Consider the following 20,822-nt stretch of genomic DNA (forward strand, 5'->3'; position numbering starts at 1 on the left):
CAAACATCTGGGTACATTAAATTGTAGTGACCGTGTTAAAACACCTTCTTCTGGTACAGGGATTATTACTTTATGTAATAGCTTTGGAATTTTCTATCTCAGAAGACCATCAGAGAACATATTTCCATGAAAGGTTTTAGAGACAATTTCTCATGTTAACCTTTGCAAAATAATCATTTTAGTTTATCTTTATAATAATATAGTTATTCAGTTCAGTTTAGTTCAGTCGCTCAGTCGTGTCTGATTCTTTGCAACCCCATGGACTGCAGCACGCCAGGCCTCCCTGTCCATCACAAACTCCCGGAGTTTACTCAAACTCTTGTCCATTGAGTCAGTGATGCCATCCAGCCATCTCATCCTCTGTCATCCCCTCCTCCTCCTGCCTTCAATCTTTCCTAGCATCAGGGTCTTTTCCAGTGAGTTGGTTCTTCGTATCAGGTGGCCAAAGTATTGGAGTTTCAGCTTCAACATCAGTCCCTCCAATGAACACCCAGGACTGATTTCCTTTAGGATGGACTGGTTGGATCTCCTTGCAGTCCAAGGGACTCTCAAGAGTCTTCTCCAACACCGCAGTTAAAAGCATCAATTCTTTGGCGCTCAGCCTTCTTCACAGTCCAACTCTCACATCCATACATGATCACTGGAAAAACCGTAGCCTTGACTAGACAGACCTTTGTTGGCAAAGTAATGTCCCTGCTTTTTATTATGCTGTCTAGGTTGATCATAACTTTCCTTCCGAGGAGTAAGTAAGTATGAACTGTTATCACATAATAATCATGGTTAACCAAATGTTTGATGAGGGGATGCATCTTTTTATAGAAGTATTCCAACTAATAAATGGGAAATGAATGATAGGATTTGAACACCACCATTTACCACACCCTGTGAACTGGTAAATGTAAACGCTGAGCATCAGTCCCTGCTGACATCACAGCAAGAGAGAATCAGACATTATTTCCTGGTACATACCACCATGCTTTCACTGAAGATGTTGCACCCAAGTCTGATTTAGTCTCTGATCCCAGCTGCTAATTTGTAGAAAAGAGGACAGAGGACACGCCAGACTGCCCCTGGAGTGTGGAATCATGCAATCCCATGCTGTGAACCCTGAATCCTATGGCTGGGTCTTTAAACAGATAAATTGTAAGTAAAATATAGGGACAGAGAGGGAACTTATCGATTAAAAGGTGCTTAAAGGTACCTTAAATAAAATTTTAAAAATGCCCAAAACCACAACTATCTTTTCTAGGGATGCACACCAAAGACTAACAATAATGCAGGTGAGTGATTTGTTATGGACAGCAGGATAGTGGTAACCTTGGAGGGAGGCATGCAGTTGGTGGTTGCGCCTGGGGCGCGTCGAATGGAAGCCGCCTGCAGTATTTAGCAGGGCTCTATTTCTTGACTTGGGGGATGGTTACAAGGGCATATATATTCCTTGTGTTTGATTGTCAGTTTTTTAATGGTAAAAAAAGCTGAGATAGTTTAATTGTCCAATTAAAATACTTGGAAATTCTCTCCTCTATCCACCAAATCTAACTTACGTAGTAAAATTGATAGAGAACATATTTACTGATTCACCATATTTTATGTATGTGTGTGACTATGTCCTGTTCATGTGTAAACTCGTGTGTGTGTGTGTGTGTTTACTCTGGCAGGCACTGTTCTGATTTTCTGTTCCTATGTAACAGATCACTACAAAGCTTAAAGGCTTGAAACACCCAGTCATTTTATTTATGCATGAATCTCTGTTTGGGAAGAATTCAATGCAGAAGGCTTATCTCTCTTCCATGTGCCATAACTGGAACACTTGGACTAGACGCCTTCAGCTCCACCTCCTAAGTGGTTCAGTCCCATGATTTTCAGTTTGGGTACTGCTGGCTCCAGGCTCAACTGAGCTCTGTTTATCTCCTGTGGGTCTGTCTGTGGGTTGCTTGAGGTTTGTTACAGCTTGAGGTGGCTAGGTTCCAGAGTATGTGTTCCAAGAAAACCAGAAGGAAGCTGGTTGTGGGACCTGGGCTCAGCCATCACATCGTGTCCCTTCACCATAGTCACGTACTCACCCAGAATCTTGAGGAGAGGACATATGCCCCACTTCCCAAGAAAGTGGAGTCAGAGTCTTTATGGTAAGAAGGGTGCGTGTGATGGAGGTACTATTGAGGCCATTTGGGGAAGTTCATATGCCACACGCACTGTCTCACCTTTGAATACAAAGCTGAGTGAGATTAAGTCTTTGTCTGCAAGGAGCTCAGAGTTGAGCAAAAGACAGGTTAGTAGATCATTATGACAAGAGTATGGGGAGTTTGATGAGGGTTAAGCCTGGGTCCCATCAGAGAACATAAGACGATGTCCTAGATTTAGAGCTTCAGTCCTCCAGGTGAAGATCTGCTTTGTGTCTGAAGAAGACACGGGACTGGACAGGCCAGAAGACAGAAAATTGGAATAGTTTTTCAGGAAAAGGGAGAGGCATCATGTATTACTCGGGTAAGAGAAAATATGGTGTGTTCTAAATCTTCAGCATTTATATATGACCACATTATGGGTATGAAAAGTTAAGTGGAGAGAAATGATATTGGATATTATGTCGGAGCTTAAACTATGGAAAAACCTTTGTGTGTGAGCTGGGGTTTTATGGTGACCACAGTGCAGGAGCCATTCAAGACAGTAAGCTGCAGAGTGAATCTATCTGGCTTACCTTTTCACAAAGAGGACTCTGGGGTTTTGTAGCAAACAGGAGCAAAGAACTATCCAGGCCAGGAAGGCTGGTGCTGACCTAAATCGAATCAGGGAGTACTGAAAGAAAGGGGCTGATGTTTAAATCTGTCTTTGTTTTTTGTCTGTGCTGCGCCGTGTGCAGGATCTTAGTTCCTCGACCAGGGGATTGAACCTGTGTCCCCTGCAGTGGAGGCGTGGAATTGTAACCCCTGGACTGCCAGGGAGTCCCTGGGGCCAGTTTTGGAGGTATTTTATAGATACAGACTTTGGAATTTGGTAACTGATTGGAGATGGTTATGAGGGAGAAGGAGTACCAAGATTGCCCTCCAGAGTTCTGCCTTGGGAGTTCTGTCATTGGTGGTGCTCACCGCAAAAGATGAGGGTCATCGGAACAGAAGGACAACAGATTGGACTAGGTGAAGGATGGCGAGTGCTAGTTGGAGGTCAGGCTGCAAATGTGGCTGTTGGGAATCCTCAGCATGCGGTTTATAAGTGAAGTGATGGAGATAACTGTGTTTGACTGTGGGGCAGGAGAGGAGGGCCACAGAGGGGAATGTTGAGTGACTGGTGTTGAGGGCCAGGCGGAGACAAGGGGTGGGTAATAAGGGCTTTCCAGGTGGCGCACTGGGGAAGAAGCTGCCTGCCGTGCAAGAGACACATCAGGGAGGGCTGGGAAGATCCCCTGTGTAGGGGACGGTGAGCCACTCCAGTGTACGTGCCTGGGGCACTGCGTGAACCCAGGAGCCTGGCGGGCTACCGTCCATGGGGTCGCAAGGAGTCAGACGTGACTGAGCACACACACAGACACACACACGCGGGAATGAGGTGGATCAACCAGAGTAACCTGGCATAGTCTGTGGGTCACAGGGAGTCAGACGTGACTGAGCACACACACGACACACAGACACACACAGACATGCACACACACACACACACACACAGGAATGAGGTGGATCAACCAGACAGAGTAACCTATCAGGCTACCGTCCTTGGGGTTGCAAGGAGTCAGACGTGATTGAGCACACACACACACAGACACACAGACACACACAGACATGCACACACACACACACACACACACACACACGGGAATGAGATGGATCAACCAGACAGACAGAGTAACCTGGTAGGCTACAGTCTGTGGGGTCGCAGGGAGTCAGACGTGACTGAGCACATGTCAGGCACAGATATGCGGACACACACACACACACATACACACACGGGAATGAGACGAATCAACCAGACAGACAGAGTAACCTGGTAGGCTATACAGTCCGTGGGGTCGCAGGGAGTCAGACGTGACTGAGCACATGTCAGACAGACACACACACAGACACACACACAAATGAGGTGCATCAAGCTGACAGACGGAGAAAACCAAGAGGCGACGATGTCACTGAAGCAGGGAGAGATGGGCGTCGTCAGAAGGGAGCGCCGCAGTGCCCGCAAGTCTAGCAGCGCTGAGGTCGTGTGGGGGTGGGTCAAAGGTCAGCGACGTGCAGGCAAGTAGACAGCAAGGGACAGGGGCACATGGGCATGTGGTTGACTTTTTCCCTTTTTCTGTCCACACTCACAGGTGGCTACGTTTCAGAGGGAAGGAAAACGTAGCATGGTGATCTGTGGAGAATAAGAGTGTTTTAGTTGTACCACTATCCCAGTGTTGAGGTTGATCATTGTGGGTGTTTCTGGTCTTTCCTCCATTGACAGAGTGCTTCCTGATTATCTGCTGTCCTTATACAATTTTCCTCCATTAACTCATCTGTTTTATCACATGAAGCAAAAACAACGTAGGCTAGGGTACTTTTCATAATGCTTTAATATTGCTTCTGGTAGGTTATTTCATTGCTTGTATTTTATTTTTTAATGAGAGGAAAATTCCAAACTCCATTTTAGAATTAAAAAAAAACTTTTTAGTGAGATAATCTTTTTTCTTTATTCTTTGATAAAGAGGATTATTGTTTAATTAAGATTCATCCTTTATTATTTCTCTTGGTATTATTTCAAATGAAAATATTATGTTTCTGTCAGTCAGTTCTATAGATATTATTGAGTAGTACTGATAAAAATTGGGTTTTTGATTGGAATAAAGTATAGCTATGCAAAAGTATTCTGAATTAGAAATAATGCAAATTAATTGTGCAGTTTCAGTTACTTCTGTGGCCAAGGAAATCATTGATATTTTAATCTTATATTGAAGATTAGAAAAAGCAGTACCTGTCTTCTTTCAGCTTCATATCTGTTAGAGATAAAGTTCTTTATGCTCTTTGAATTTTAAATGTGAATTGTGAGCTTATCATGAACTAAGCGGGTTTAAAATGCTTTCTGAGGGATAAATTTTGTCTTCTGAGAAGCTTATTTGAATATGGCTAAATGGCATTTTGAGGCTCTGGAAAAATTTTTGCTATGTCTAAGGCCATGAAAACATGATTAGAATTAAACACATCTATACAGTATTATTCTTGTTCTCTTGAGTGTATATACACACACACACATACATATATATATATATATATATACACACACACACACACACACACACACACACACACACACACACACACATACAAAGAAGGCAGTGGCACCCCACTCCAGTGCTCTTGCCTGGAAAATCCCATGGATGGAGGAACCTGCTAGGCTGCAGTCCATGGGGTCGCTAAGAGTCGGACATGACTGAGCGACTTCACTTTCACTTTTCACTTTCACGCATTGGAGAAAGAAATGGCAACCCACTCCAGTACTCTTGCCTGGAGAGTCCCAGGGACGGGGGAGCCTGGTGGGCTGCCGTCTATGGGGTCGCAGAGAGTCGGACATGACTGAAGCGACTTAGCAGCAGTAGCAGCATACATATATATATATATATATATATATATTTCTGCTGAGCTTGATATGTGCCTTTGAGCATAGCTATTCGTGTTAAATTAGACCTAGATAGACTGTAAACCACTTCCTCTTTTTCTTACCCATCCTGAGAAGTTGTGAATTCATCTAAGTACTACCAGACTTTATATGTATTTGTATCAGCTTTCCTCCCGTTTTATAGGAAAATTTTCTTCTCTATAAACTATTTTGAATCTCAGATAAAACACACTGAAGCTACTTATAAGGTAGGAAGTTAATGCTTAGCGAGGAGAAAATGGTTGGAATATATATCTTGAAATAGGAATGCCAGTTTGACTAAGAAATGAAGATAGTGTAGAACAATCAAGGTGCTTAAAAGCCGTGCTTTCTAGGATATGTAGGTCATGCAAACCTAGGGAAGTTTAGTCAAGACAGTTGGCATTCACTTTGGCTATGATTTAAAAAAAATACAGCCTCTCAACTTTTGGGCTGCCACTTCCAATTGAACCAATCACTTTTTGCCTCTAGTTGTATATTGAGATAGGTAGAATATAATCACAGCCAAAAGAATGCTGTGGGGAATGTTGTCATCAGGAATAAAAATTTAAAGACCATTCATAACTTTTCATGTACTTTTATTAGAATCTTCATGAAGTTTTGCTCTGAATGAGGTAACTACAGGAAACCTTCTTGGAGAGGCTTTTTTATTTAAGGGCTTAGTCAACTCTGTATTCAGCGGTATAGTGTTTTTTCCTCAAGCTGCTAGTATTTCTGGACTACACTTTCTTTGTCATAATCTTGTCTATGAGCATTTCCAATACGTATAAATTAAGGTATCCTCTATAAAGACAGAGATAGACAATGCTAATTATAAAATCCATGGAGAACTCAGTAGGAATAAGGGGATTTATGGGATGTTCAGATTCTCATATCTCTAAACTTTTTCTCCAATATAATAATTTTGCTTAATAAAAATATAATTTTAATTATTTAGAATTATTGTACCATTATGTACATTGTGTTCACATATACCATTATACTTTAATAACTTTGTGAGACCATTGGTACAGTTAGTTAGTGAATACCCACTCTTATTTTTCAAATGAGAACTGTGGCTTGTATGGTGATACCTAATCAGAGTTCTTCCTGATTTACAGGTATGATATTTGGAGCTGCACATTGAGTATTCTAGGCTAGTAGTTTGGTGTCTCTTTTTTCTTATTGATTCTGCTCTGCCTGTTGCCCGGTGGTGAAACAGTGAATGAATTTCTGAAAATACCAGTAAATATAATGAGTGCTTTATTAATTTAAACAGATTAATACCTGTTACTTAGAAACAGAGACTTGGTCCCAAGATTTCTAGCTGACATAGATAACTCTTTTAGGGATTTTTTTTTCCCTTTTGTGAAGAGCACACAATAAATGGAGCAGAGTATGTGGTTAAGGGAAAGGTTCATCATCTCCTCTCTTCATTGCTCTCTCCCTCCTTTCTCTCCTCCTAAATCTTCTTGTTTCCTTATGAGAGCAACTTAAATATGAAAGTCAGTGGGACAGTGCATCACAGAGAGGTCTGTTAGGTGTTTAAAGGTGTAAAGTCCTTGGGAGGGCAGAAAGGCAGGAAGTACAAGTAGAGTGGCCGTCCTCGGTGGGAGAGAGACAGCTCCATGTGTCCACATGGGGACGGGATTAGAATGGGAGGGGAAGGAATGCGTTTGTGGGCATGAAAAGGGATGCTGAAGGGGTTTCTGCCTTGTAGTTTCTTTCTAAAGAGGCAGGGGAGGGTAGATCAAGGTGGTTTAGACACATAAAGTAGGAAAGGGTGGACAGAGGAAGTGGGAGCATTAAGAAGTGAGTTGACCAGCGAAATGCCATCGTATGTCAGATATTTAGGGCCCATTTGAAGCAATCATCACGTGACTCTCTCAACAGTGGTGAGTTGCCAAATGTTAGCTCAGAGAGAGCAGAAAGTTGGATCTGTCCATGGTTGGGGTTTGCTGTGTGGGGACAACTAGGAGACCGGAGAGCAAGGGAATTGAGAATATGGCGAGTGTCAGTGGAGTGAGGCGTCATGGTCATCTCAGTGAGGAAGAGAACAAAAGAGAAGGTGATGGAGTGGAAGAAATTAGGAGACTCAAAGCCTTAGGGCTTCAGTGAAGTTGAAACATGGTTTTAGTGGATCTAGTTAAAAGCACACCAGTGGGGTAGGTGCTTGTGGCCAGAAAGAGACAAACTGGAATTCGTTAATTTGGACCTGTTATATCTGAGGATAATGTCCAGGAAAAGCCATGACTGATGTAAAGTGAAAGAGAATGTTTTCTCTCCTACTGCCTTTAATGAAATCCTCATGACATCATTTCTTAAGGTGAATTTTGTAGAATATTTCCCCCCCAAAAAAGTACATTACTGAGGCTCTGAGACATGTTGCATTTAAGAAATCTGCTTAAATATTTGTTTAACTGAGCAGTTCTAAAATCTGTGCAGTTACTAAACCTTTTGCAATATAATATCTATTAATAACCATCTACACTGGGGTTTTCACCAACACATTGGGCAGTTATTTCGTGTGTCATGTGCTGAAACTGTTCAACTAATGGGAATCAGTAAGAAGGAGCACCACAACATAGTAAATGTTTATTTTGCAAAGAATTTTGACATTTATGTTGATGCATTTCAATACTAAAATATTCATTTTCCTGCTAGAAGTTAACATATGTCCAAAATGTTAAAAATGTTAGTGCATTATTTTGTTAGTGACATTTGTGACAGTTGTAATTATTTATTAGTAATCTTTAATTACTCATGGATATTCTAAGAAAGCCTACTGTATTCATTCCATAATAGCAGTCAACTATGGCAGATTAGTTAAGACAAAATAGAGCATTTATCCCCTCAGATTTCTGGATATGTCCAGAGATTCCGAATCGTGTCGTCAGGCATGTGCCCTGGTTTCTCAGTTGTGCCTGTTAGCGTATCGACTTCACTCCCCGCGGTGGTGCCACGATGCTGCAGTGTTGTATTATCTCAGGAGGGCTGAGGCTGAGACAGATGCTTAGAGCCTAGTTTGCTTCCTTCTAAAACAGGTTTCCCGGTTGTATTTTATTTGCTGATAATGCAAGGGTAACATTATACATACCACATTTCCTTTCTTTAAAATTTATGATTTTCTCTTTTTTAAGTCAGGATTCTCTTTTGAGTCCTGCTGTTTCTGATTCCATTCTAATAAAGTCTTGACTGAGGCCTTGAAACTTGAAATGTTCTCAGTTCTAGTTACAAAAGGAGCTCTGAACAGATAAGAGGATTATTGATACATGTGCAGTATGAGACTATCAAACAGTATGTTTCCATTCATGAAACTTCTCAGATAAAGTTGGAAACTTAAAACCTTTTACAAAAAATGAAATATGTTACACAGTAGTCTTTATAGTATCCTTGTGAGGTCTGCAGCAAATACAAGACCAATAAACTTCATCTCCCTTACCTCCCAAAAGCAATCAACAAAAGAAAACCAAAACAGAATAGCCATCAAAATTTCTGAGAAGTCTGGATGTTAACCCTTTAAATAATTTTCTGAGAAATGTAGTCTTTAAAGGCCTTTTGTGATAATTGACTGCTTTAGAAAATAGTAGTTAAATTCAAGTCTGTAACTTTTGATAAATTAATGACTTCTTACTGAAGACCCTTAAAGTATGTCTTTTTATTTTCTTGATTTGTGAATAAAGATAAATGATGACTAGTAGGTTACTTATCAGAGAATACGGTACAAAATAATAGTTAAAAAAAAAGACTCATCAGAGATCTGAGGACAGAAAGAAACCTAAATGAACCAAAATCCAGAAAGTGACAAGCTTTCTTAGGGGGGAAAAAAGACCTATGATTTCCTCCATCCTGGGTGAAGCTGTGTGATAAGAAGAAAGTTCCACTGAAAGGAATAAGGAGAAATCAACTGAACAAGCTTTAACCAAACTGGTGATAGCAGTGTAGGCTGGCGGGACAGATTAGAATTTGGGGGAGCCCTCCCCACAGAATGAGGCCGCTTCTGATCTGCTCACGTCTTCGCTGAGTTCAGCAGGGAATCAGAGATGAACGCTTGAGAAAGATATTCCGAGTGACATCCTCCTCACGTGTAAAAAGTGTTGCAGACTTGTCTGGGGGACGTGGGGTGGCTGTTTGAGGTTAGGGACAGGAGGACTGAGCCCTCTGGGTTTTTACTGACAAAAGAATGTAGGAACCCTCTCTCAGATGGAATCTCTGCAGGGACTTGTGGGTCTTCACAGAGTTGGGAGCAGTGGCCTTCTAAAGGCTACAGAAGGTAGAAAGTTATCTTAGATATAATGTAGCGGGTGAGCCTGGGGAGGAAAGAGAGCTCCCCAGAGCCTGCCTTCTGCCCCCCTCACCCCTGCCAAAGAGCCTGCTGGAATCTGGCCACAGTTCAGATTCCATCTGTAGCTGAAGAAAAACTTGCTGCTGCTCCTGCTAAGTCGCTTCAGTCATGCCCGACTCTGTGCGACCCCATAGACGGCAGCCCACCAGGCTCCCCTGTCCCTGGGATTCTCCAGGCAAGAACACTGGAGTCGGTTGCCATTTCCTTCTCCAATGTATGGAAGTGAAAAGTGAAAGTGAAGTCACTCAGTCGAGTTAACTCTTCGCGACCCCATGGACTGCAGCCTACCAGGCTCCTCCATCCATGGGAGTTTCCAGGCAAGAGTACTGGAGTGGGGTGCCATTGCCTTCTCTGGAAGAAAAACTTGATCTAGCCCCAAATATTTGAAGCTGGTGATGGATTAATTCAAACCAAAGCAGTAGCAGAGGACAAGCCCAGCTTATTAACTACAGCCCCAGTTCTAGCATCCTGAAAGGAAAAAAGAGTATGTGTGCCTCTTTCTTGAGGTAAACATATAGAATTCAGATTTTGCTTTTTTTTTTTTTTAATAGAAACCATCTGTTAAACATTGTATGGCCACTAAAAAGTAAGAAATGTGACCTACCGCTCAGAAAATAAGCAGACTTAGAGATGACACTGGTATTATTAGTGTCTTTTAGTATAGCTTATGAAAATGCTTAGGGGTCTAAGAAAAGATATACAATGTGTGTGAAAAGATATACAGTGTGTATGGAGCAGTTCAGCAGCAATGTGGATGCTATAAACATGGGAATTCTAGAATGAAAAATTTATCAGAACTGAGAAATTCATTAGCTGGACTTGTCAGTAGACTGGACACAGGACAATTACAGTGAGCTGTGAAGACAGGTGATAGCATTTAGAATGAAGCAAAAAGATAAAAATAGACAACTGAGTATTTGAGATCATGGGGTAATATCAAAAGGACTAACATACATGTTTAATAATTAGAATTTAAGAAGGGAGAGAGAGATGGGAATAGAAACGTATTTGAACAGACATGGTTGTGTTTTCTAACACTTTCAGTCCAGAAATCCAGGATATTTAACAGACCCCAAAAAGAATAGTTAAAAGAAAAATTTACATGTACTTATATCCTAGTGGATTACAACGCAATCAGATAAAAAATAAGCATTATGTACAGGGGAATAATGACATGAATTCTTGCTGACTTCATACGAGGAACAATGGAGACCAGAACGCAAAGCGCTGGAACAAAAGAAAAAAAAAGCCTCAACTTTGACTTCTATCTTCAGTGAAAGTATCCTTAAAAAAAATGAAGGCAAGCAGCACTTTACAATCACTGGGATGTTTATAATCAGAAAAACAGAAATAACAAGTGTTGGTGAGGATGTGAAAAATTTAGAAGCCTCATACATTGTTGGTGGGAATGTAAAATGGGTCCACCAGTTTGGCAGTTCCTCTGAAAGTTAAAATATAGAATTGCCATCAGGCTATCTCCCTTTATTTTTTCCTATGACCAACCTAAAATCAGGAGTATGTGTTCTGAAAGGCCAAAATGACATTACAATTTTTGTTGACTGAGTAAAATTAACGGAGTAAATTTCTTGAGTTTACTCAAGAAAAATAAGGATATCTGTTTTTAGAATGGCTATAGTAGTGATGATATTACGTGTAAACGTTCTCAACTCAAAAGCATTAAAATATAAGCTCCATTAGCCATTGTAACTTCCACAGATAGAACAATGCATAGGACATGGAAGTGAAAGTCACTCAGTCATGTACGACTCTGCGATCCCATGGACTATACCATCCTTGGAATTCTCTAGGCCAGAATACTGGAGTGGGTAACCTTTCCTTCCTCTAGGGGATCTTCCCAACCCAGGGATCGAACTCAGGTCTCCTGCACTGCAGGCAGATTCAGTTCAGTCAGTTCAGTTGCTCAGTTGTGTCTGACTGTTTGCGATCCCATGGATTGCAGCACGCCAGGCCTTCCTGTCCATCACTAACTCCTGGAGTTCACTCAAACTCATGCCATTGAGTGGGTGATGCCATCCAACCATCTCATCCTCTGTCATCCCCTTCTCCTCCCGCCTTCAATCTTTCCCAGCATCAGGGTCTTTTCAAATGAGCCAGTTCTTCACATCACGTGACTTCAGCATCAGTCCTTCCAATGAATATTCAGGACTGATCTCCTTTAGGATGGACTGGTTGGATCTGCCATATGACCCAGCAATTCCATTCCTGTATAAATCCCCAAAATAGTTGAAAACAGATACTCAAGTATGTTTGTATGAATGTTCATTACAGCACTATTCACAACAGCCAAAAGATGGGAACTGCCCACATGTCCTTGTCAGTATTAGTAAAACCCAAATAATGATGGCTAAAGTTTATAAGCTCTCACTGTGACCCGGGAGACGGATGGGAGGAAAGAAGGGAAACGGGAGACAGAGAGGGAAGAGGAAGAGAGAGAAGGAAGAGACGCTGGGAGAGGCACGTGCCGCTTACACAGCTAGTGACAAGGGGATGGTTTCGGCCTGATCAGAGCAGTTTGTTAAATATAATAATGAGCTTGGGAGTTAGTGAGGGTGGGGCTGAAGTTGGTAAAGTGCCTTGATTACTAGACATAGGGACCTCAAATGAAGTAACACTTTCATTCTCTATATAGTCTATACATTATAACATATATATTTCATAATTTGTTAGTTTAAGCAAAGGGAATAAATGTATGGTCTTATTATTATGTCCCTTATTTATTTTAATAGCAGAATTTCAGTTAAGATGTCTTAATAATTTAATTAATAATAGTGTACTTTTTTAAGTTACTGAAATGCACAGTTGCTTACTGAGCAAAATCTATCTGTATGTAAATTGAGTCAGTGAGGTCCTCAAAAGGAAACTGGTTGGTGTGCATCTTGCACTTCTGGGTACTTTATAAAAAACTATAATGGATATTTGTTCCTACACTTGAGGAAAGCTCCATGGAACACAAATTACGTTTAGATATTGAACAGGAAGGGAGCTGATTATAGCCTGACGCTTGGGATTTGTTTCCCTAGAGGAGAAGTCACCTTATTTAAGAGGATACAGAGTCAGAAAAGCAGGCAGTATGATGGGGAGCTTTACAGCCTGGGTTTCGCTGAACCCCATTCTATTATACCATAGATTTCTTCAGCATTGTTATTTTAAGATAAACTCTTAATCATTCAAGCATTCCTTTTGTGCATTTAGTTTCCTATTTCATTATTTCAAAAGGTGAAAATGCTTGACTTAGCAAGGGGGTTGTCTTTCTTTTTTTTTGGGCTTCCCTTGTAGATTGCCCGGAGAAATATCAGTAACCTCAGATACGCAGATGACACCACCCTTATGGCAGAAAGTGAAGAGGAACTAAAAAGCCTCTTGATGAAACTGAAAGTGGAGAGTGAAAAAGTTGGCTTAAAGCTCAACATTCAGAAAACGAATATCATGGCATCTGGTCCCATCACTTCAAGGGAAATAAATGGGGAAACAGTGGAAACAGTGGCTGATTTTATTTTTTTGGATTTGGGCTCCAAAATCACTGCAGATGGTGATTGCAGCCATGAAATTAAAAGACGCTTACTCCTTGAAAGGAAAGTTATGACCAACCTAGATAGCATATTCAAAAGCAGAGACATTACTTTGCCAACAAGGTCCGTCTAGTCAAGGCTATGGTTTTTCCAGTGGTCATGTATGTATGTGAGAGTTGGACTGTGAAGAAAGTTGAGTGCCGAAGAATTGATGCTTTTGAACTGTGGTGCTGGAGAAGACTCTTGCGAGTCCCTTGGACTGCAAGGAGATCCAACCAGTCCATCCTAAAGGAGACCAGTTCTGGGTGTTCATTGGAAGGACTGATGCTGAGGCTGAAACTCCAATACTTTGGTCATCTCATGTGAAGAGTTAACTCATTGGAAAAGACCCTGATACTTGGAGGGATTGGGGGCAGGAGGAGAAGGGGACGACAGAGGATGAGATGGCTGGATGGCATCACCGACTCCATGCACATAAGTTTGGGTGAACTCCGGGAGTTGGTGATGGGCAGGGAGGCCTGGCGTGCTGCTATTCATGGGGTCGCAAAGAGTCAGACACGACTGAGCGACTGAACTGAACTGAACTGAACTGTGGTTCAGCTGGTAAAGAATCCACCTGCAATGCGGGAGACCTAAGTTGGATCCCTGGGTTGGGAAGATCCCCTGGAGAAGGGAAAGGCTACCCACTCCAGTATTCTTGGGCCTTCCTGATGGCTCAGCTGATCAAGAATTCCCCTGCAATATGGGAGTCCTGGGTTTGATCCCTGGGTTGGGAAGATCCCCTGGAGAAGGGAAAGACTACCCACTCCAGTAATCTGGCCTGGAGAATTCCATGGACTGTATAGTCCACGAGGTCGCAGAGAGTCGGACACAACTGAGCAAATTTCACTATTACTGTCTTTACTTTAATAAATATTCTTAATATGCAAGCATCCAAGAAAAACAGTATGATGAACGAGTTTCCCAGGCAGTAAATACTTCTAAAATGATTTGTCTTCAGTAAGAACCCAATTGCTAGAATAAATCATTTAGAAACTGTTTTAATGCTTAAATTCTGTACTGTGATGGGAGTAGAAACTGTGTGTCCTTCATTCTCTCCAGCAGATCAACATCTGCAAAAGACTAAGGTATTTGTTTATTTATAAATCCATTCCTTTTATGAAGGACTTATTGATATTTGCAGTGTTTCATTTACATTATGGAGTTATCAACTGTTTAGAATTTTTTTTTTTGAGAGACAGTCTTCTCTAGCATTGTAATTTCCCTGCAGCTATTCCTCACAAAATCACTCCAAATTTCATGGCTGCTTTGCATAAGAAGTCCCAAAGATATTTGGCACACAGCCTGGAGGTTGAGAGTGAATATTGTGAATATTATCTTTTTCTTGAATCTTACCGCCTGCTGATTTGTAAACATCTGACTGTTCCTGCAGGGAAGAATAATCCCTTTCAGTGTTCCTTCTAAGAATGTTATTTGATTGAGTTTATTTACAGAAGTCTATGAGAAACAATACATGGTTACTGCCTCAATGAATGCGCAGTTATTAACCAAAGAGTGTTCTGGTGTCACCTCTCTCCATAGTTCTTTCCCCCTTCCTGGGGACAAGTTCTGGGGGCACCATCTGTCAGGTGTGACTGAGTCCCCCAGGGGCAGTAACTCTGGTTGCCAGCCTGATCCAGTGCAACCCTTCTGTGAGAGCGTCCTTAGTGATCAGCGTGGTACAGATGACTGGGGAGTCGAGCAATGGTCACAGAATTTTCAAGATGAAAATTTTTGTCTAGTCCAGTGTTCTTCTATTTGCTGATATGGAAACCTAAGAGCCAGAGTAGTTAAGTGGTTTGCCCAAATTTCTCTTCTGACATCAAGAATCGTATTCCTTCTTCCTTCAGTTCAGTTCAATTGCTCATTCGTGTCCGACTCTTTGCCACCCCATAAGTCGCAGCACGCCAGGCCTCCCTGTCCATCACCAACTCCCGGAGTTCACTCAAACTCATGTCCATCGAGTTGGTAATGCCATCCAGCCATCTCATCCTCTGTTGTCCCCTTCTCCTCCTGCCCCCAATAGTGCCTCCTTTAAGAGCCTTGCTTTGAGACCTGTTACGTGCTTTTTCGGAGAAGGCAATGGCACCCCACCCCAGTACTTTGCCTGGAAAATCCCATGGATGGAGGAGCCCGGTAGGCTGCAGTCCATGGGGTGGCTAAGAGTCGGACACGACTGAGCGACTTCCCTTTCACTTTTCACTTTCACGCATTGGAGAAGGAAATGGCAACCCACTCCAGTGTTCTTGCCTGGAGAATCCCAAGGACGGGGGAGCCTGGTGGCTGCCGTCTGTGGGATCACACAGAGTCGGACACGACTGAAGTGACTTAGCAGCAGCAGCAGCACGTGCTTTTTGGTTCAAGTCGTTAGTTTGTAATTTACTTCGGCATCTATATAGACTGTCATTTGGAAGAGGGGTTCATTTTTAGCAAAACCTCAATACTTGCCTTTTATATCTTTGCCTTTGGACAGGAGATGAAGGTAACTTGAGAGCCTATTTTACTATAATTTGAGAGTTTCAGTAAAGAGTGATTTGGGAAACTGGATAGGTTTGGTTTTATTTGAACTGTAATTAAGATATTATTTCTTTCAGAATGTTTTGAAAGAGTTATCATAGATAGGCTTTTAATTATTATGGAAATCTCTTAGTTATTATATATATATGTATATATATATATTGAGAGGGATATTGAGAAGCTCTGCTTTAATTTTAATGGAATGAAAAGCTGTTCTTAAATGAGATGTGAAACTGGTACTGCATCTGTTCTTTCTAGATACCTTTATGGAATTTTTATAGGCTACTCATCATAATATTATTTGATAACATCATATATTACTTCATCACATTGCCTCTCCTTTCCCTCCTTCACTGGCCCGCAGCTGTCTCCACTTTGAGGGACTTTTAGCTAGAACTGATCCCTGTTTATCTGGAGAAATCTCTTTACATTGTTAAATCATCACCAGCCTTAGCAGGCCTACAGGCAAAATTAGATGCTTTGTCCATGGTAACTGAAGAGAAGCTTTTTAATTTTAATTGTTAAAGTAGGCATTTAATTCATTGATACAGTAATCAGCATAATTTGATGTATTGTTAGGTGGATTATTTAAACTTGATATGTAATGCTACACTGACCAGAAATTCTTTTGGTAAAAGAATTTCACATTTATTTGTGGAAATCTGGGCACCAAGTGAGCTGACACTGGTTAAAATGTTTTATAAACTCTAAGCCACAGGACTGGAAAAGATCAGTTTTCATTCCAATCCCAAAGAAAGGCAATGCCAAAGAATGCTCAAACTACCGCACAATTGCACTCATCTCACACGCTAGTAAAGTAATACTCAAAATTCTCCAAGCCAGGCTTCAGCAATATGTGAACCGTGAACTTCCTGATGTTCAAGCTGGTTTTAGAAAACGAAGAGGAATCAGAGATCAAATTGCCAACATCCGCTGGATCATGGAAAAAGCAAGAGAGTTCCAGAAAAACATCTATTTCTGCTTTATTGACTATGCCAAAGCCTTTGACTGTGTGGATCACAATAAACTGTGGAAAATTCTGAAAGAGATGGGAATACCAGACCACCTGATCTGCCTCTTGAGAAACCTATATGCAGGTCAGGAAGCGACAGTTAGAACTGGACATGGAACAACAGACTGGTTCCAAATAGGAAAAGGAGTATGTCAAGGCTGTATATTGTCACCCTGCTTATTTAACGTCTATGCAGAGTACATCATGAGAAACGCTGGACTGGATGAAGCACAAGCTAGAATCAGGATTGCTGGGAGAAATATCAATAACCTCAGATATGCAGATGACACCACCCTTATGGCAGAAAGTGAAGAGGAACTAAAAAGCCTCTTGATGAAAGTGAAAGTGGAGAGTGAAAAAGTTGACTTAAAGCTCAACATTCAGAAAACGAAGATCATGGCATCCGGTCCCATCACTTCATGGGAAATAGATGGGGAAACAGTGGAAACAGTGTCAGACTTTATTTTTCTGGGCTCCAAAATCACTGCAGATGGTGATTGCAGCCACGAAATTAAAAGACTCTTACTCCTTGGAAGGAAAGTTATGACCAACCTAGATAGCATATTCAAAAGCAGAGACATTACTTTGCCAGCAAAGGTCCTTCTAGTCAAGGCTATGGTTTTTCCTGTGGTCATGTATGGATGTGAGAGTTGGACTGTGAAGAAACTTGAGTGCCGAAGAATTGATGCTTTTGAACTGTGGTGTTGGAGAAGACTCTTGCAAGGCCCTTGGACTGCAAGGAGGTCCAACCAGTCAATTCTAAAGGAGATCAGCCCTGGGATTTCTTTGGAAGGAATGATGCTAAAGCTGAAACTCCAATACTTTGGCCACCTCATGCGAAGAGTTGACTTGTTGGAAAAGCCTCTGATGCTGGGAGGGATTGGGGGCAGAAGGAGAAGGGGACGACAGAGGATGAGATGGCTGGATGGCATCACTGGCTCGATGGATGTGAGTCTGAGTGAACTCCGGGAGTTGGTAATGGACAGGGAGGCCTGGCATGCTGCGATTCATGGGGTCGCAAGGAGTCCGACATGACGAGCGACTGAACTGAATCGTGTTTGATTATTTCTTATAAAACAGTCTATTTATTGCTTCTAATAATACATTTTTTTAAGATCACATTATTTGAAGAGTGTCTTTAAATGAAAGGTTCTTTCACTGATCATATTCCTTTGAATACAGACAATATTATGCTTTGTAACTTGATATAAGGGAAGCAATTTTTTTATTCCACATCTAGACCTATCTACTAGTGTTACCTAGTTAGTAATAGCTTTTTTTTTTAATTTTATTTTATTTAACTTTACAGTATTGTATTGGTTTTGCCATATATCAAAATGAATCTGCCACAGGTATACATGTGTTCCCCATCCTGAACCCTCCTCCCTCCTCCCTCCCCATACCATCCCTCTGGGTCATCCCAGTGCACCAGCCCGAAGCATCCAGTATCGTGCATCGAACCTGGACTGGCGACTCGTTTCATATATGATATTATACATATTTCAATGCCATTCTCCCAAATCATCCCACCCTCTCCCTCTCCCACAGAGTCCATAAGACTGTTCTATACATCAGTGTCTCTTTTGCTGTCTTGTATACAGGGTTATTGTTACCATCTTTCTAAATTCCATATATATGTGTTAGTATACTGTATTGGTGTTTTTCTTTCTGGCTTGCTTCGCTCTGTATAATAGGCTCCAATTTCATCCACCTCATTAGAACTATCTTATGATCCAGCAATCCCACTGCTGGGCATACACACTGAGGAAACCAGAATTGAAAGAGACAAGTGTACCCCAATGTTCATCGCAGCACTGTTTATAATAGCCAGGACATGGAAGCAACCTAGATGTCCATTAGCAGATGAATGGATAAGAAAGCTGTGGTACATATACACAATGGAGTATTACTCAGCCATTAAAAAGAATACATTTGAATCAGTTCTAGTAATAGCTTTTTAAGAAAATGTTTCTCTTTAGCATTATTAAGAGGCTTGGGGAGAAATTGTTCTCTTTACTTTCGTAGGGTTTGATGCCCAAGATGTAGCTTGAAGAGAGTTATTTTTAGCATGAAAGTGAATATTGCTGTAAACATATGCAAGTAAAATACATTCTAACACTTAAATCTCTCCGTTGAATATTCTACTTTTCTGCATAACCTCCCATGTAATTTTCAGTTCAGTTCTCATAGTACTCCTACATAGGGATTCTACTCTCTTTAATATTTTAAGAGCATTGACTCAATTGATCTCCTAAGATTATTTTAAAGTATTAGTAGGCATATGTTTGTAGAATAATAAAAACTAACAGTACCACAACTCGTAGAATAACAGCAAATAACCTGGCAATAAGCAAGTGGAGAGACAAAGGTTAAATTCCAGGAAACATGATGTTTACCAGGTAGCATGTGACGAAAAATATTTACTATATAAAGAGACATACTATAGGTATTGGAGACACAGTGTCAATTGAAAAAACAAAAACAAAAACACACAACCTAAAGCTTGGGAATTAGGTTTTATCGATGGGCTTGTTGAGGACTTAAGCCCGGGACACAGCCCCTCAGATAGGTCTCGAGAGATTGCACTGAAGAGGTCAGGGAGGAGTCATAACAGATAGGAATTTTTGCAAGCAGCCAGGTAGTTGGAACATCAGTAGATTACTGCTGATTAAAGTAAGGTGGACGTCTCATGTTAATAAGTGTAGTCCTTTTCTGTGTGTGGGAAGGTGCAGGAGCCTGGCTCACTGAAGTTGTCCCTTTGACGTGCACCTCTGGTATCGAGGGCCAGTGTCCACTTTCTTCTCCATCCTGAGTCCTCTCAGGGTGGACAGCTGAGGCAGCCGCAGAGGCTGATGGTGCGATGCCATGACATCCTGTGTTTACTGACGTGGCAGGAAACAGTGTTTATCTATGAGAGGAAACGGAACATGCTGTTTGTGGCCTGCTCTGGTTATTTTTCCACAACGAGTCGAGTCGAGCATCACTGCTGTTGGAAGACATGGAAGTACAGAGCTTGGCGCTGTGGTGCCTCGTTCTTTGCTGCCAGCGGTGGAACTGGAGTCGCTATGGGACCATTAGTCAGTGCTTTTACTACCCTCACACGCGCTTTGCTGTCGTTCTTCTCACCTCCAGGCTCTCAGTGTTGCTTTCCTTCCTGCTCTTCTTTCCTAACCTCTCTTACCTCTCCCATCACCTGTGTCTGTAGAACGGATCTAAGGATTTGAAATTTTAAGGAAGAGTTTCCTTCCGTTGTGGTATGTGACCGGCAGAAATGCATCCCGTAGCAAATAGTAGCCTGGACGCGCTCCCTTAGTGGCAGAGCTGCCGCCCCTGCCTGCTTGGTGTGCCTTGTCCTTTCCGTTGCCATCGTTCTCATCATCACGTCAGTCTCTGGGAAACCTCCACGCTGCTCAAGTGAAATTCGCTGTTTAGAAATACATTCCGTACAATTCTCCTCCTGCCCCCTCGACTCCCGTTTTTTCCTTGAAAATCCCTCACAACCGTCAGAAATTTTCTGTTAGACTGATTCCTTCTAGTTTGTGTCTCCCCTGCCCCGCCTTGTGCTAATGCTTGTGTTTCTGTGGGTTTTCTTTGCATTTCTTGTTTTCTCTTATCTCATGAATTTCTTTCTTATTTTTTCCCAAATCATGATATTTATTGAGCGAACAGGCAAATAAAATGCTGCAGAGTTCATGTGCATTTGATTACTTATCACTTGGAATGTTAGGAAACTTGCATTTCATTTACTTGCAAGACAGAGTGAATGGACTTAAGCTGCGGATAAATGCCT

General features: G+C 41.6%; 1 protein-coding gene across 24 annotated transcripts in view; it reads left to right on the top strand.

Moving 5' to 3' along the window:
- FER (FER tyrosine kinase) overlaps positions 1-20,822 on the top strand; it is a 464,961-nt gene that overhangs the window by 198,430 nt on the left and 245,709 nt on the right. The window lies entirely within an intron of this gene.

Source organism: Bubalus kerabau, chromosome 1, assembly GCF_029407905.1.
Source record: "Bubalus kerabau isolate K-KA32 ecotype Philippines breed swamp buffalo chromosome 1, PCC_UOA_SB_1v2, whole genome shotgun sequence".
Taxonomy (NCBI): domain Eukaryota; kingdom Metazoa; phylum Chordata; class Mammalia; order Artiodactyla; family Bovidae; genus Bubalus; species Bubalus kerabau.